This window comes from Marmota monax, unplaced genomic scaffold (assembly GCF_021218885.2).
Source record: "Marmota monax isolate L192 unplaced genomic scaffold, Marmota_monax_Labrador192_F-V1.1 WCK01_AAM20220418_F8-fsc00024, whole genome shotgun sequence".
Taxonomy (NCBI): Eukaryota; Metazoa; Chordata; class Mammalia; order Rodentia; family Sciuridae; genus Marmota; species Marmota monax.
This window is the reverse complement of record NW_026695224.1, coordinates 4,011,146-4,025,718: the sequence shown is the minus strand read 5'-3', so window position 1 is coordinate 4,025,718 and position 14,573 is coordinate 4,011,146. Positions and strand designations below refer to the sequence as shown.

The 14,573-nt window shown below is 58.3% G+C and overlaps 1 protein-coding gene across 5 annotated transcripts in view; it reads left to right on the top strand.

The window, feature by feature from the left end:
- The window catches only part of Znf423 (zinc finger protein 423), a 318,197-nt gene that overhangs the window by 150,524 nt on the left and 153,100 nt on the right, over positions 1-14,573 (top strand). Inside the window, exon 1 of one of the 5 annotated variants that reach the window (XM_046434938.2) lies at positions 14,047-14,204. The exons of the other annotated variants lie outside the window; for them this stretch is intronic. The gene's annotated coding sequence lies outside the window, so the exon portion shown is untranslated. Of the gene's footprint in view, positions 1-14,046; positions 14,205-14,573 lie in introns of those variants that run through there. 5 annotated transcript variants of the gene reach the window in all.

Below are 14,573 nucleotides of genomic sequence, written 5' to 3'. Positions count from 1 at the left end.
GGAGAATTGTGACCATCATTCCCACTGGATGAGCGGGGAAACTGAGGTTCAGAGAGGTTTGGTAATCCACTCAAGATCACACAGTGAGGAAGTGGCAGGGCTGGTGGTGGAGCTGCGTGACCGACCCCCTACTGCTTTCTGTGGGCTCGGCGCCCCCACAAGCCTCCTGCCCTCCTCTCTTCCCATCTCTCAGGCCCTCTCACTGTGCTTGGAGCGACAGCCCATCTGTCAGAGGTTCTGTTCTGGCCAGATGCAGTGCCCCTCCTGGGAGCCCGGAGCAGGACGGTTGCTGCAGAGGGAGGTGAGGGGAATTGGCAGGCCCTGGCCCGCTCCAGGCCCTGGCGCTGCGAGCGAGCGTGGCCCTGGAGGGTCTGGCAGCCCGTGGCTCGCCCCCGGGGCTGGGCCTTCTGTGCTCAGCCTCCTTCCTCTTCCCGAGCAGGTGGAGTGGGATTTGGCTGGCCAGCCCCCGCGAGCTCATCTGACCACTAGCGCCCTTCTCCTCGTGGTCCAGGCAGGGGCTGGAGGGCTGGGCTGGAAACAGGGGCTGAGCCAAACAGGGACTGGGGGAGGGAGATGGAGGAGGCAGAGGGGGACGGAGGAGGGTGGAGGGAGAGGAAACGGGACAAAGACCTGGGGGGCCGAGAGGCCCTGGTGAGAGGGGAGTGGGTGAGAGGCTGGTGAGAGGGGAGTGGGTGAGGCAGAGGCAGGCAGGCGGGCAGAGATGGACGAGGGGCTTCAGGGGGGACTGTAGGGTACAGACAGAATTCCAGTGTGTGAAATGTAACACACAAAGGGTGGAATGCTGCAATCCGTGCAACCTCCAGGAGCCTGGGTGCTGTGGGCAGGCCCGGGGTGGTGGCCGAGGCCGGGGGCCGGGCACACTCTCTGGCTCCCCTCCTGGCAGAGGGGGCCTGGTGGCCGTGAGCTCGACGCTGTCACATTGTGGTGAAGTGTTCGGGTCTGAGGTCTCATTAGCCTCTGCTTTGCCGCACACGCCCTGCCATTTAATCTCCACGCTTACCAGTGCCAAGGTCTGTCGATCGGCCCTCTTGGCTGTAGGAAGTCTGCGTGGACGTGAACTTGACAGTATAAATCCACCCCTGTCCCCGCCCCACCACGCACTGGATGACCACAGCTCTTTTGCTCAGAGTAGCAGCTGCCAAGGGAGGGTCCGCGGTGCATTTCCCCCGGAAACCTGGGAGCAGTTTTGGTTTGGATGCTGGTACTCTTTCCCCAAATTAGAGCCGCCGCCACCGTGGCTCAGGATAAAGGACACTTTTGGTGTTCAGCCATTTCCCCTCAAACCCACCCTTCATTTTTCACTTCTAAGCCCCTCACATGGCCTCTTTGTACCTGCTTAGTTGAGGCCCAAACCCCTGACCCTCAAATATGGGGGTCAGCCTTTTGGTCTCTTCACTAGAGAAAGCTCTTCTCCCAAGTCTGGAGGTTCACAGAGCTGAGGGACACAAGTTCTCTTCCCCCCCTGGCCCTGATCAGCACAGACGTGATGGCCATAGAGGCTGTGTATTTACAGATGGCTGGTGGCCCCTGACCCTGGACTGCTGGCAGGTCTGAGGCCAGAGAGACCCCGTGGGTTTGGGGCAGTCGGGCTGGCCTCCTTATCCAGCTCTGCAGTGGCATCTCTGAACATTTGCACGTGTGTGTTGATTTTTTTTGTGTCTCGTGTCGGATCATCTTAATGCTATTTATTCATTTTTGTCTTTCAATAGGTAATTGAGTCTGGTTTCACCAATCTGGGCGCTGAGGTACCCCAGGGTGCCACAGCTAACTCCCCTGCGAGGTGTTTTGGAAATTTCAAGGGAAACCCAGCCCCATGAGCCTCCACGGGCTCTCCTGCAAATGCCTCTCTCCAGGCTGGCGAGCGTTTCAACATGAGAGCAGGCTCTGCTGGCTCCTTGGGATGACATCTTTCTTTGCAAAGCTGAGCTTTTGGTGACTTCCCTGGACACCTGGCAGAAACTATAGGAAAATCTGTTCCGAAAAAGAAATAAGAATAGCAGTCCAGTCTGCATCCAGGTTTTGAGAAAGTGTGTGTTATCCAGGGGAAGGATGGCATGGGGCCTTGGGGACTGGTGAGGGCTTTACCCTCAGAGTGCCGGGGAGCCTTGGAGGCACTGTGAGACTGCTGGGTCTGGACAAGGCTGGACCAGAGGAATGGGCGCTGGTCCTAGCCAGCCAGCCACGCGGCGTGGAGTGAAGGTGGGGAAAGGGCACAGTTAGGTGGACAGACAGCAGGATGGAAGGTAGCCAGTGACTAGTCCTCTAGTTCTGTGCAGGGGCCAGGAGAGGAGGACACATGCTACTAGGTGTCCGGCCCCAGGACCAGGATGACATGGAGAATACAGAGGAGGAGCGCAGGCCTCGAGCAGGAGGCCTGGCCAGGAAGGACCCCGCCCTGCTGTTCTTTTCTCATGGACTTCTGGTCACCAACGTCTTCTAGAGTCACTCATTCACTTGGTCACTTCCCCACCTGCCCCTCAGCTCCACATGGGCAGGGACCTTGTCTTAGTCCATTCTGTTTCTGCACTACCCAGAAGGCCCTGATACGGGGTGCAGAGGGTCCCCACTTTCTCCGTTCATGGTACCCCTGAGTCAGAAGAAGTAGCCGACAGCCCCGGGTATTAAAGCATCGGGCCCAAACAACGGGAGTATTTCTGTCCTAACAACTCAGCTGCTGCTTGAGAAATAAACACGTACAATTTAAGGAAAAAGATTATGGTTTCATTCTGAGCATGATTTCTGGTGGAATGGGTAAGCTGCGCATTCTCACTCAGTAGGGCCAGATGGGGCTCAAAACTGCACTTCTCACCAGCCCCTCCGTAATGCCCCCGCTGCTGGTCCCAGCCCACCTTAGGAGCCGGTGACTCACGACCCCTCGGCCTGCGTCTCCGCTCCTTCCTAAGCGTCCCTTCCCTTCCCGTTCCTCCGCTTTCTGCAGAGAGCTCTGCCAGCCCCAGGCGTGAGTCAGAAGGTCATTTGTCCATGTGGTCTGGTTCGAGGTCCTCAGCACAGCTGTCTTCATGTCCTTGAACACAAATCTTGCCACGCGCCATCCAGGGCTCTAAGTGGCCGCCAGCCTCGTGTGAGTGTCAGGTTTTGGCCGGGAACACTATAGTATGTCCCCACCCAGGTGGCCACTGTGACCTGGAGTGGGAGGGGCGTGCTTGCTGGGGCAGGATCACTCCACCCCTGGCTGCTCTTCACCTGGTCACCTGCCCCCGGGAGGCCCTGCGCCAGATCAGGTCTAGGACAGCAGGAGCTTCCGGCGGCCCGCACCTCTCGGCTCCCTTTCCTGGGGCAGGGTCCCGCGAACGGAGACCCCCTCCCGTCTCCTAGCTGTGTGGCTGCAGCTTTCCCGGCCAGCTCCTGGTCTGTGAACGGGAATTTTCCAGCCACGCGCACAGGGGCACACGCACGGGCTTGCACACCTTTGTGTATGCACACCGGGTAGTGCCCGGCAGAGCTCTGCAGGGCAGGGAGAGGCTCAGGGCGTCATCTCCCAACCACTTGCCCTTTCCGGTCCTGGGGGAGTTGAGTCTGTGACGACACAGAACTGGGCCTCTGGGCCCGAGCTGGGCTGTGGGTGTTTGCTCAGGGCTTCATTGATCAATCGATTCATTTATTTATTCATCCAATCCCGTGTGCAGCAAGTGTTTTTAAGTGTTTATTTGCTAACCGTGGCTGATGTTCTGGGCCAGAGGGGCCTCGGGAGCTGGAGAAGGCTTCCTGGGGGAGGGGGTGCCATGGGGCATGTGTATGCACATGTACACGGGTCTGCGTGTGGAGTGCGTGTGGATGTGTCCAGAACACACAGGCATGTGCGGCCTGCAGGTGCACACAGGCTCATGTCTCTAAGTGCATTCGTGGGCGAGGACCTGGTGTGCAGGTGTGTGTGCGTGGGGAGATCGGAAAAGCAAAGTTTTGCGGCCAATAACGTCAACTTTGGAGCCCTCCTGGCCGCATCCATCCCAGGCTGAGGAACAGGAGCTACTGTTTGGTGCAGCAGATTTTGCAGCTTGGCTTCGTGTGCGTGTGAGCACTTGGGTGTGTTTTAATTAACTAGAACATTTGCCTGGAAATGAGCAGCGGTGGCAGCAGGCGCGAAGGCAGCTGGAGGGGGCGGGGCCGCGCAGCCTGCGTTGCCAGTCCTGGCTGATGACACTGTGGAGGGGTGGGGGACGGGCAGCCCTGGGCCTGGTCCTTGCCCCAGCAGGAAGGGGATTCTGGGAGGGGTAAAACTCTCTGGAATTCCCGAGACTCCTCCCCACCTCACCAAAGATGCTCAGGTTAATGGTCCCAGCACACGAGTGAGGATGTGCAGCTTCTGACACCATCCAGGTGTCACTATCCAGGGCGAGTTTTGGGCCCATGAGCCATACAGAATTGACTGTCTGCTCTCTATGCCCTGCTTAGCACCTGGCCCATAATGGGTCCTCGCTACATGTTTGTTGTATGAATGAGCCGATGAGTGGAGAAAACTGAGGTTCAGAGAAGCTAAGTAATGCCTCCAGGGTCACACAGCCTGTTAGTAGACTGCCTAGCACAGGGAGACCCATTCAATCATCTTAGGGCAGATGAGCACACACATCCCAGTGTCTGTGTGGGTGGTGAGAAGGGTGACTTCCAGGATTGCTTGGTGGCGTTTTCCCCCATCAAGGTTGAGATGAGAGGAAGAGGGGGTCATGAGGCCCCTGGGAGCTCGCAGGCTGTTGAGTTATTAAAGAAAATCTGACAGTCTCAGCTCCCCTCCTGTCTCCTAGTCTGTCCCAAGGCCTTGGATCTACAGCCACTCCATGGTCCTCGAGGAGGGCTTCGTCACCTGGCCTTGGCTTTCTCTTGGTCCCCCACCCCCACCTCACCTGCCCGTTTTCCCTGCAGTCTGTCACCTCTCCCTCATTCTTGTGGTCAGAGGCTGGGCTCTGCCCCTGATGGATTTTCTTGTTCCAGCAGTGACATCACCTCTCGGGGCCCTGCCGTCCTCACTTGTGAAGTGGATGGCACAGGACACACAGTGGGCACATCAGCTACGAATCACTGCGTCCCCTTGGCCAGAATTCCTGACTCGTGGAGCTGGGCTCCGGGCTGCTCCCCTCTCCGGGTCCTGCTGCGGGCTCTGCCCACACATCGCGAATCCCTAAGGCACCTGGCCACGCCCGTTAGGAGAGGCTGGGGACCTGAGCCAAGGGGAGGGACAGCTGAGCTCTGGTCTCGGCTTATCCTGGGCCCCTCCTTGCAGAGGGAAAGAGCAGGGGATCCCTGGCACCATTTAACAGCCATTTACAGGGGTCGAAGTGCCCATGAAGACTGCCCGTTGTGTCTGTCTGTCTGTTATCTGGAACAATTTCCGTTTAGGATTCCGGAGACCTTTTCTTGCTATTTCCTCTACCGGCTCCATGGCCTTCCATACTTGAGACCCAACACGAGACTTATGTGCCCCTGGTGTCCCTGATGGCCCCGCTGGACTGAGCTCTCGGGCCGGCGGGGGTCCTCTGTGTCCCCGCCTGGTTCTCCTTGCCCTGTGCGCTTTTCTCAGCCCTGCTAGGGCATGTGCTGCTGCAGCCAGGGCCCCGGGCTTCTTCCCTGGGCCACACAGAGCCCAGCACGGGTGAGTCCCCGTCACTATGCACCGGGTGGATGATCAGCCTAGGATGGCCAGCCTGGGGGGGAGGAAGAGTTTGTGTGTGTGTGTGTGTGTTTGTGTGTGTGTGTGTGCGTGCCTCTCTTTGCACGCTGGTGTGTGTTTGCACACATGTGCATAAGCGCGTGTGTGTTTTGGCTCCTCAGCCCAATGCCTCCATCTAATTGGTTTTATGAAGAAAGGCGCCGACTTTAATTTTTAATTAGAAATCAGAGCAGTAAAGGAAGCGGCCAGCCGTAGCTGGAGGTCATGCAAATCGCTGGAGTTGCCTTACCAGCCCCACGTCCAGGTGGCCTGGCCGGGCTGGACCCGCACTCTTTGTCCTGATGGGGTGTTTTAGTGCCTATGAAATGACGGAGTAATTGGTAATGGAGCGTTAGGATATTGCCTGTGCAGGGCTCTTTCCTGGCAGTTGGAAAAATGGCCGACCAAGAGAAGCTGGAGATGGCAAGGGTACACTCCAGGGGCTGTGGAGCACCAGCGTCCTTTGGAAGACGGGGCCCCTGCCCCGCTCACGTGGGAGTCTGCAGGAACCCCGCCTCTGTCAGATGGGATTTACCTTGGGCTGTTCCTCGCAGGCTGGGGAGGTGGTTAGCATATTTGTTGTGGTAAAGTGATCTACACAGACTGTCAGGTGGGGAGTAATTACCTGGGCACGGGGTGGGGTGGCGGCCTCACCTGCTGGGGGAATCCGTGTCTCGGCTCCAGCAAGGGCCCATGCAGGTGTGGGGATGGCACCGGGTTCCTGTAGCTTCCAGGTGGGCGCCTCCTGGCGGAGGCTGGCTCACACGCTGTCCCAGGGCAGGCCTTGGACACTCTAGGGGCATGTCCTGGGGGGCTTGAGTCTTTTTCCTTAGGAGGCTCTGTTCTTTGGTCAACGACTTTGGCCGTGGTTTCCACTGCACTCCGTCCGTGACCCTGGGGACATTGCTTCTTAGCTTCTCTGTGCCTCTCTTTCCTCCTGTGGGGGGCAGGGATAGGAAACAGAGCTTCTCCTGTAGGGTCACTACAGGAGACCAAAGCCACAGTGTAGACCCACAGTCCCTATTCACAACTCGGGATTCCAGGAACCTGTGTGCAGGGGTGTGTGTGTGCAGGGGTGTGCAGGGGTGTGTGTGTGTGCGTGACTCATTCAGCAGTAAAATTGGCCCTGAGCTGATATGAAATTTGTATTTTCTCTTTCTTTCTTTCTCTCTCTCTCTCTCTCTCTCTCTCTCTCTCTCTCTCTCTCTCTCTCTCTCTCTCTCTTTCTCTTTGCTGCAGAAATGTCCATAAGCTCGATTGCTTCTGGGGTGCCCCCAGATACTCAAGAAATGTACTGGCTCACCTTTTTAGTGTCTGAGAAAGTCTTATTTCTGGAACACCTCTGACCGCCAAGGTTGGGGGGCTGTGGCCTGGCGTGTGTACGGTGGCCCCACACAGAACAGACACTCAGTTCACGTTAGGTGGGGCTGTCACCGGAGGCCCCCCGCAGAGCCACGTCTCCTGATCTTACTGGTTCCTTCCTTCCTCTCCCTCTTGGGTGTGGGGTAGGGGCCCTTCATCTGCTTACCCGCCGTCCTGGCGTGGCCCGTGCACGTCCTGGCGTGGCAACTCTTGGCAGGAGGCGGGATACCCTGTGCCAGGTGGATTTGTGCTGGGGATGTTGAGGGAAAGTCGAGGTCCAGCCCGTATCTGGGGGGTGGCTTCAGAGGTGGCTGCTGCCAGGCTTGCGACCCTCTGCAAAAACAGGATCAGGAGGGACCCCTTCGCTCATCGCCCCTGGTCCTGCCTTCGGGGGGCGGCCACCCTCGTGTTGGAGGACACTGCAGGGTGCCCGCTGACACCATTTCTCCATGCCTCCTGGGGACCTGGCACAGCTAATGAGAGATGCCGGGCCCTCCCGTCGGCTCTGAACGCCTGGGGAAGGGGCTGCGGGGTGCAGAACCGCATGCGCCTGCGAAGGAAGGCAATTCGGAACCTTGGAGGCGAACCACCTTTATTTACATATTTATTTTGACCCCCCAACAAGACCTCTCCTTTGAGAGGCTTGCCCCTGGTGGCTCCTGTCTGACCCCTCGGGAGTGCTGAGCCCCGCTCCTCCGGGCTCCCCTGCTCCTGTGCTCTGGGTACAACTCCATCTGCACCACACCAGCCTCTAAAAGACCCCCACCCCCAAACAAGATGCTCTGTCTCAAGCCCGCGGTGTCAGCTGGCTGTACTTTACCTCCACGTTTGGGTTAAAAACCCAGCCATTAAGGAAACGCCTGCTCCAGGCTCCCCGCAGCCCGGGTTGGCGTGACTGAGGGCCACACCTGCCTCTCCCTTGGGCTCCACAGCCTTGCAGGTAAGGGGGCTGGAGCCACAGGGAAGTCTCAGATAGGGAAGCACCCTCGGTGGAGATGGCCCAGGGGACAAAGGTGACGCAGGACCAGATGCAGGACCTCCTGTGCCACCCGCTTCTCAGCATCAGGGCGGCTGCTGGCCTCTGAGCCCACCTGCTGGCAGAGTGGGGAGGTAGGGCAGCCTCCCTGTGCTCCCAGTCCTCCTCGGGTCATGTCCTGGGGCCTGGTGGCTTGGGGGCTCCTGTGGGGCTGGTGCAGATTCAGGCGGCTCTTGTTTTGAGGGAGCTATTTTTTCCCTGGCTGCCATGTGAGGGAGCCTGCACCCGTCTCTTGAGAAGCAGGTTTTCTGAGGGCCAGGGGCTGGGGAAACACTGATGTCACCCAGCCGACAGCACCTACCAGGTGCCGGGTGCAGAAGTGACTGGCAGCAGCAGTGGCCGCCCACACACTGGGGCCCAGAGCAAAGGCCAGTCCCGGGGCCTGCCTCCCCGGCCTGGTGGGCTGCCTTCCCTCCCGTCCCTGGCCCTCTGTTGGAGGGGAACAGGCAGGATGTGCTCACCCTTGGTGTCTCCTTCCCTCCCCACCCCAGTTGTCCCCAGTGACCCCACGTCAGGCTGGTGGCACTTGGCTTGCAAAGCATTCCCAGGTCCATTTTCCCCCCGACCCTCCCTGTAGCCCTGTGAAGTAAGTAGAGCCAGATGCACGGAAATGGAGGCTCCTAGAAGGGGCCAGACCTGGGGAGGGCCTCACAGCCCTGGTGGAGCGAGACCCCGGCCGTTCACCTGCCGGTCGGGCTGCTGTGGTGGCTGGGCTGGGGACGACCACCAGCTCTGTGTTTTTCCTTTAGTTCTCTCCTGGGTCCTCATGGTAAGAGAGTGACTTAGGGCTTTCCTAGAGGTTCCAGGTCCAGCTCCTGCCTCTGGGCCCAGGTCCCATAAGGATGGGGTCTGCAGGCCCCCCGAGCCCCCTGGCCATGCTCTTACTGCTCTGTAGTGGCCTGCTGGACTTGGCGCAAGGATGACCACAGGGAGTTAATGGGACGTGGTCTTGTTGGGTCTGGAAGAAGAAGGGTGCTCCCGGTCCCGCTCACAGGGTACAAAGCTGGGCCTCTGGGAGCCCATCTAGGAGACAGATTGAAGACCATTCTTTGCTCCCCCAACACATTCTCTGCATTACGAAGGCCTACCATGGGAGAAGAGAGGCCGGGCTCTGAGCTAAACCTTCCCTTCAGTCCTCAAGGTATGGAGGGAGGCATCCACTGTTACCATCTTTATTATAATACAGTTAAGGTTTGTGGCTCAGAGAGGGAAGATCACTTTCCTCAGGTCACACAGCATGTAGGTGGCAGAACCAAGATTCAAACACAAGCCCATGGCTACCCACCCTTCCTTCCTCATGGGCGGCCTGGTGCTCTTTGGGAGTGGGGCTACAGGATGTGGGGTCTTCAGGCGACTGCTGGGTTAGTGAAGGATCTTTTCCCCCAGGCTCTGCTTCTCATACGTTGGCTTCTGCAGGTGGCTTTGGCTCTCCTGCCACCTGTCGGTACATTGACTGGCCTCTGGGGGTGTCATGGATCAGTGTGAGCCCTGCCGATCCAATGGAGAAGGGGACCCATAGATAGAATGGATCCCAGCTGCAACCATTCCATTGGGACCTGCTGGGTGGAGCCCGTGTCCTTTCCCATGATCACTCCCCAGGGTCCAGGCATTGATGTCCACGTCAGATCCCAGGAGGGGCTGCCTGGATGGGGGCAGGGTGGGCAGGGAGTGGTCCCCTGGGGGGACTCCAGCCCCACAGACTCACCTTCCGTTGGGAGGGAGTCCCCAAACACGGCCAGCCTGAGCTTCCCACTCCACTGAGGCTAGAGCCTTAGTTTCCAAGTCTGTGAAATGGGAAGGGTCCTTGCCCACCCCCTCCTTAGCATGGGAGCCTGGCAGATTCAGGATGTTGGGGGCACCCGGTGGGAACGACTGGCTTGGGAAGGAAGACTGCTGGACAGGGCCTGGGCACGCGCTTTGAGCCCAGTTGACCCGTGTGCCTGGAGCTTCTGCTGCGGCCCCACCGTGACCCCTGCCCAGGCTCCTTGCCCAGGTGCCTTTTCTTCAAAGTGGGGTAACAATCTCAGTGCGTTGCTGTAGAAATCAGAGTCGTTGTTCAGAAAATGTCATCTGACTCTGAGTCAGAATCCTTCTAGAAACTTCTTAACATCGTGGTTGGTGACTCTTTACACCCTGTTTAACTTCTCGTATTTACAGCAGTTGCCCTATTTGCAGTTTGGATTTCTGAGGTTTCAGGTACCTGAGGGTCTGAAAAATTTAAACGGTAAATCCCAGAAGTGAGCAATTTCTCAAGTTTCAAATCGCATCCTATGCCATTTTGAAGTAGTGTGATAGAATCTCCTGCCACCTGCTCCGTCCTTTGTAGGAGGCAAGTCATCCCTTTGTCCAGGGTGTCCACTCTGAATATGCTACCCACCTGCCATTCTCTTTGTAGCATCTTGGTTATCAGATTGATTGTCAGGGTATTGCAGTTCTTGAATTCAAAGAACCCTGATTTTTCTTAATAATAGCCACAAAGTGCAAGAGTAGTGAAGCTACCATTCAGATATGCCAAAGAGAAGCTGTAAGGTGCTTCCTTTAAATGAAAAGATTAAAGTACAATCAGATATTTTGAGAGGGGGCATATTTACATATACTTCCCTCATAGTGTATTATTATAACTGTCCCAGTGTTAGTGATTGTTGTCAATCTCTTATTGTCTGTAGCAACTGTGACAACCTAACATTTATCAGAGTCACGTGTAGGACAACAGACTACAGAGGTTTGGGTTTAATACAATCGGAGGTTCCAGACGTCCATCAGAGAACCTGGAATGGACCCCACGATCACATGGGTGGGGCCCGTGCAGTTTCTAAGTTTTCCTCTTCCTTACTCTGGGGACCAGGGTTGGGTAAAAAACTGAGAGCTGCCAAACAACTAGCTCCGTCTGGTTGTGCCACGAGCCTGCTGTCTGAGGGTCCTGTCTTGGGACCCCCATGTGTGAGTGAAGAACGGCCACTCGTTTGCCCTGTGCTGGGCAGCTTGGGCCACTCTGCGGTCCAGTCAGCGCAGCTGCCTTTGAGGCAGGGGCTGCTCCGCGTTCCCTTTCCAGGGGTGGGGGAGGGAGGCTCGGAGCCAGCGGTGGGCTGGGGGGGGCAGCCTGGCCGACCCCAGACTCCCAGGCTGATGCGCATGACTGGCACCGTGGGCAGCGCTGGGCCTAAGCACAGGGCCGCAGGGTGTCTGGCTTGGAGGCAGGGGAGGGGGCTTGGCCCTGGTGGGGGGGCCTGGGGGCCGCCCGTCCTCATCCTGCCTCCTTCCCCCATGGCCTCCAGTCCCCCCCCCCCCGCCTTTTGTCCCCCTCCTCAGTTGCCCTAATGACTTAGCCCAGGTGGCAGGTTGCGTAGGAAAACTACTCCAGGGAAATAAGCGTCCTTGCTACCAGCCTGGGCCTCAGGTGTGACACGGCCGCCCTCCCTGGGGCCCGGGAGCTGGGCCTCCGACTGCAGCTGCTGGCAGGAGCCGGAGGAGCTGCGTGTACTGTGTGCAGGACGCCTGTGTGTGGGGCGCCGGGCCGCGTGCGTGTGTAGCTGTGTGTGTGGTTGTGTATGTGGTTGTGTGTGTGGTTGTGTATGTGGTTGTGTGTGTGGTTGTGTATGTGGTTGTGTATGTAGTTGTGTATGTGGTTGTGTATGTAGTTGTGTGTAGTTGTATGTAGTTGTGTATGTGGTTGTGTATGTAGTTGTATGTGTAGTTGTGTGTGTGGTTGTGTATGTAGTTATGAGTGTAGTTGTATGTAGTTGTGTATGTGGTTGTGTATGTAGTTGTATGTGTAGTTGTGTGTGTAGTTGTGTGTGTGGTTGTGTATGTAGTTATGAGTGTAGTTGTGTGTGGAGTTGTGCATGTATGGGGTGTGTGTATAAAACTGCGTGCGTGACTGTCACGGGCAACTGTGCTGTCTGTCACCGAGTGTGCGTGTGTACGGCCCACCGTGCACGTAGGTGGCTGTGTGTCTGTGCGTGTGTTCCCACGTGTGACAGAGGCTGACGTTCAAGATGGGGGTGGGGGGGTGCTTAGCCGCGGGGCCCGGGGAATGGACGGTGGGGGCTCAAGTTACCTCCTCTGCTGGTTGAAACACTCTTTGTAGAACAGAGTCCCACACATGTTTAGATAATTAGAACAAAAGCCAAAAGAACAATTCCGTTCAAAGGGACGAAGCCGGGAGGAGGGGGCCGCCCAGGATCTGGGGGGCCGCGTTCCGTCTCCCCGGCTCTTGCGGCCTTCTGCGTTCTGATGGCACTATTTAGAGAGCCCCTTTGTTGTAGGATAAACTGACATTGGCCTGCTCGTCTCTGCTGTGAAGTTTGCTGTGTTCCGCGGCCCACTCGGGACAGCCAGGCCATTAGGAGCTGATTAAATGAGCTAATTTTAATTTGTTCAGTGGTTACAGATGCAGAGACCTTTCCATGCCCTTTTCTTGAGGCTCGATTTATTTATTAATTTTTTTCCCCCTTTGAAAAGAAAAAGACCTTCAGGTCTCCCTTCTCTCTTCCCATCCTCCTTTAAAAATAAACATATGAAAACATTTTTAACATGAACTTCGGCTGGGAAAGAGAGGGCTTGACTCTGCTTCATGGGATCGGCCTCCAGAGGTGCCAGCAGGGCCCCCGTGTCTGTGAGTGGGGGCGGGGAGGCCAGGCGTGGGCCACCCACTGTGGCTGAGTGTGCACAGCCGGGCTGAATGGAGCCAGCTGACTTGAGCCTCTCCTGGTCTTTGCACGTGGCCGTCCCACAGCCTGGAACTGTGCTCCCTAGGCTCACCTCCCTGCTTTGGTCAGCCTTCACTCTGCTGGTCTCAGTGTGGGGGTTTCTTCTGCCACAAAGCCCCCGTGCTCCCTCAGCCCTGCCGACTTCTCTGGTCACAGCAAACAGCACAACACAGCCAAAGACTGTCACCCTCTCTCAGCTGTAGGCCACAGACTGCCCGAGTGGTCCCCTGCCTGGTGGGCAAGAACTTGCACAACTGGACGAGTGCATGGATGGATGGATGCGTGGGTGGGTGGGTGACACTGGGTCACCTGCACCAAGGGACCTGCTACATTCCAAGCTCTGGATATCAGAGCCTAGGTCCCACCGTTGTGAACTGCCTGCTGAGTCCTGTGTCCCAGGCAGCCTCCCCTCCTTGTACTCCCCACTATGGGCTGAGGAGGTGGCCTGGAGGGTTGAAGCCCGAGCACCAGCATCATATGCGGGGAGTGGGGGAGCGCACACCTGCCCCTCGGCCAACCTCGTCCCCAGGCCCAGCTCTGCCAGGAACCTAACTGACCACTGCCCAGAGGGAAGCCAAGGAAAGAAAATCGCACCTTTAGTTGACTTTTTACAGCGCTTCTGGACAAGCAGGCCTGGGGCAAAGATGTGCCAACCACGGAGGGTCCTCGGGCACAGACAGGAGGGACGGCAGATGCAGCTGGCCCTGCCCCAGTGGCCAGTCCCCTCCCAGCTGGTCCATTTTTAACACCATCGTCCCCTCTGGCTGGGGCACCTTCAGAGCCAGGGGGTCCCCGGGAGCTGCACGGGGCTGCAGGCCGGCGTCCAAGGCCTGGTTTCCATTTGCAGAGAACTGCTTCTTGCAGACGGCACCCCACCCACCCCACCCAGGGCCTCCGAGGGGCTGTCCCCCACCCTGTGCTGGCAGACAGGGCGGTGGCCGGGAGCCCCTTTGCTATCCTCCCCTTGGCCTCAACCTTGGGGCCAGGCATTGGCAGGGGGGGCTCCAGCCCCTCCATCCCTGCAGACTCTCAGAGCGGGCGGAGGCAGGACTTCCCCGGCGCCCTGGGGCCTGGGGCCCTCAACTGGGTCAACATCTGGCCGCGTGGCCTGAGCCTTGGCCTGTCTTCTCCTCCCCATGTGCTCCCCCTCCCTCCCCAAGGCCCTTCCTCTCCTGCTAGCTGGATTCCCCGCCAAGCACCGCAGCGGGAGCAGCCCTTGGCCCATCCTTCCCTGGCCTGCCGAGGCGGGGCGGGTGGAGATGCGTCCCGTGGCTGAGGTCACCCGTGGGCCAGCGGGAAGTGCCTCTCCAGCCCTCGCCTGTCCCGCTGCCGGTGCCGGGAACCTGGTCTCAGGTTCCAGCCCTCTTGGCATCTGCTGGCCTGTCCCCGGCCGCCCTGGTGAGCAGGGGGAGAGGTAAGCAGAGGGGCACGGTGGCCTGGCCCCGGGGGAGGGTGAATAAAACGGGCTGGGGTCTGCGCAGGAGGCCAAGAGGCCCATCAGAGGCTCGGGCGCCCTCAGAGCGGAGTGCTTGCTCGGAGTGGATCAAATCCAGAAAGACGGAAACTTTGTGGAGTGTGGCCCAGGCTGTGAAGCAGGCACTGGTGACCGGGTGTCAGACCTGTGTCACGTCCTACAGTGGGGAGCCAGGGCCGTGCCTGGGGAGCACCCTGGTTTCTGGATCTGGCACCACCCTCTGGCTTCTCCCCTCCTCAGGCACCCCGTAGGCTGCCCGCAAGGCGCCTGGCTTGCGTCTTGGGGGTCTGTGTGCCCTTCAAGCTGGGC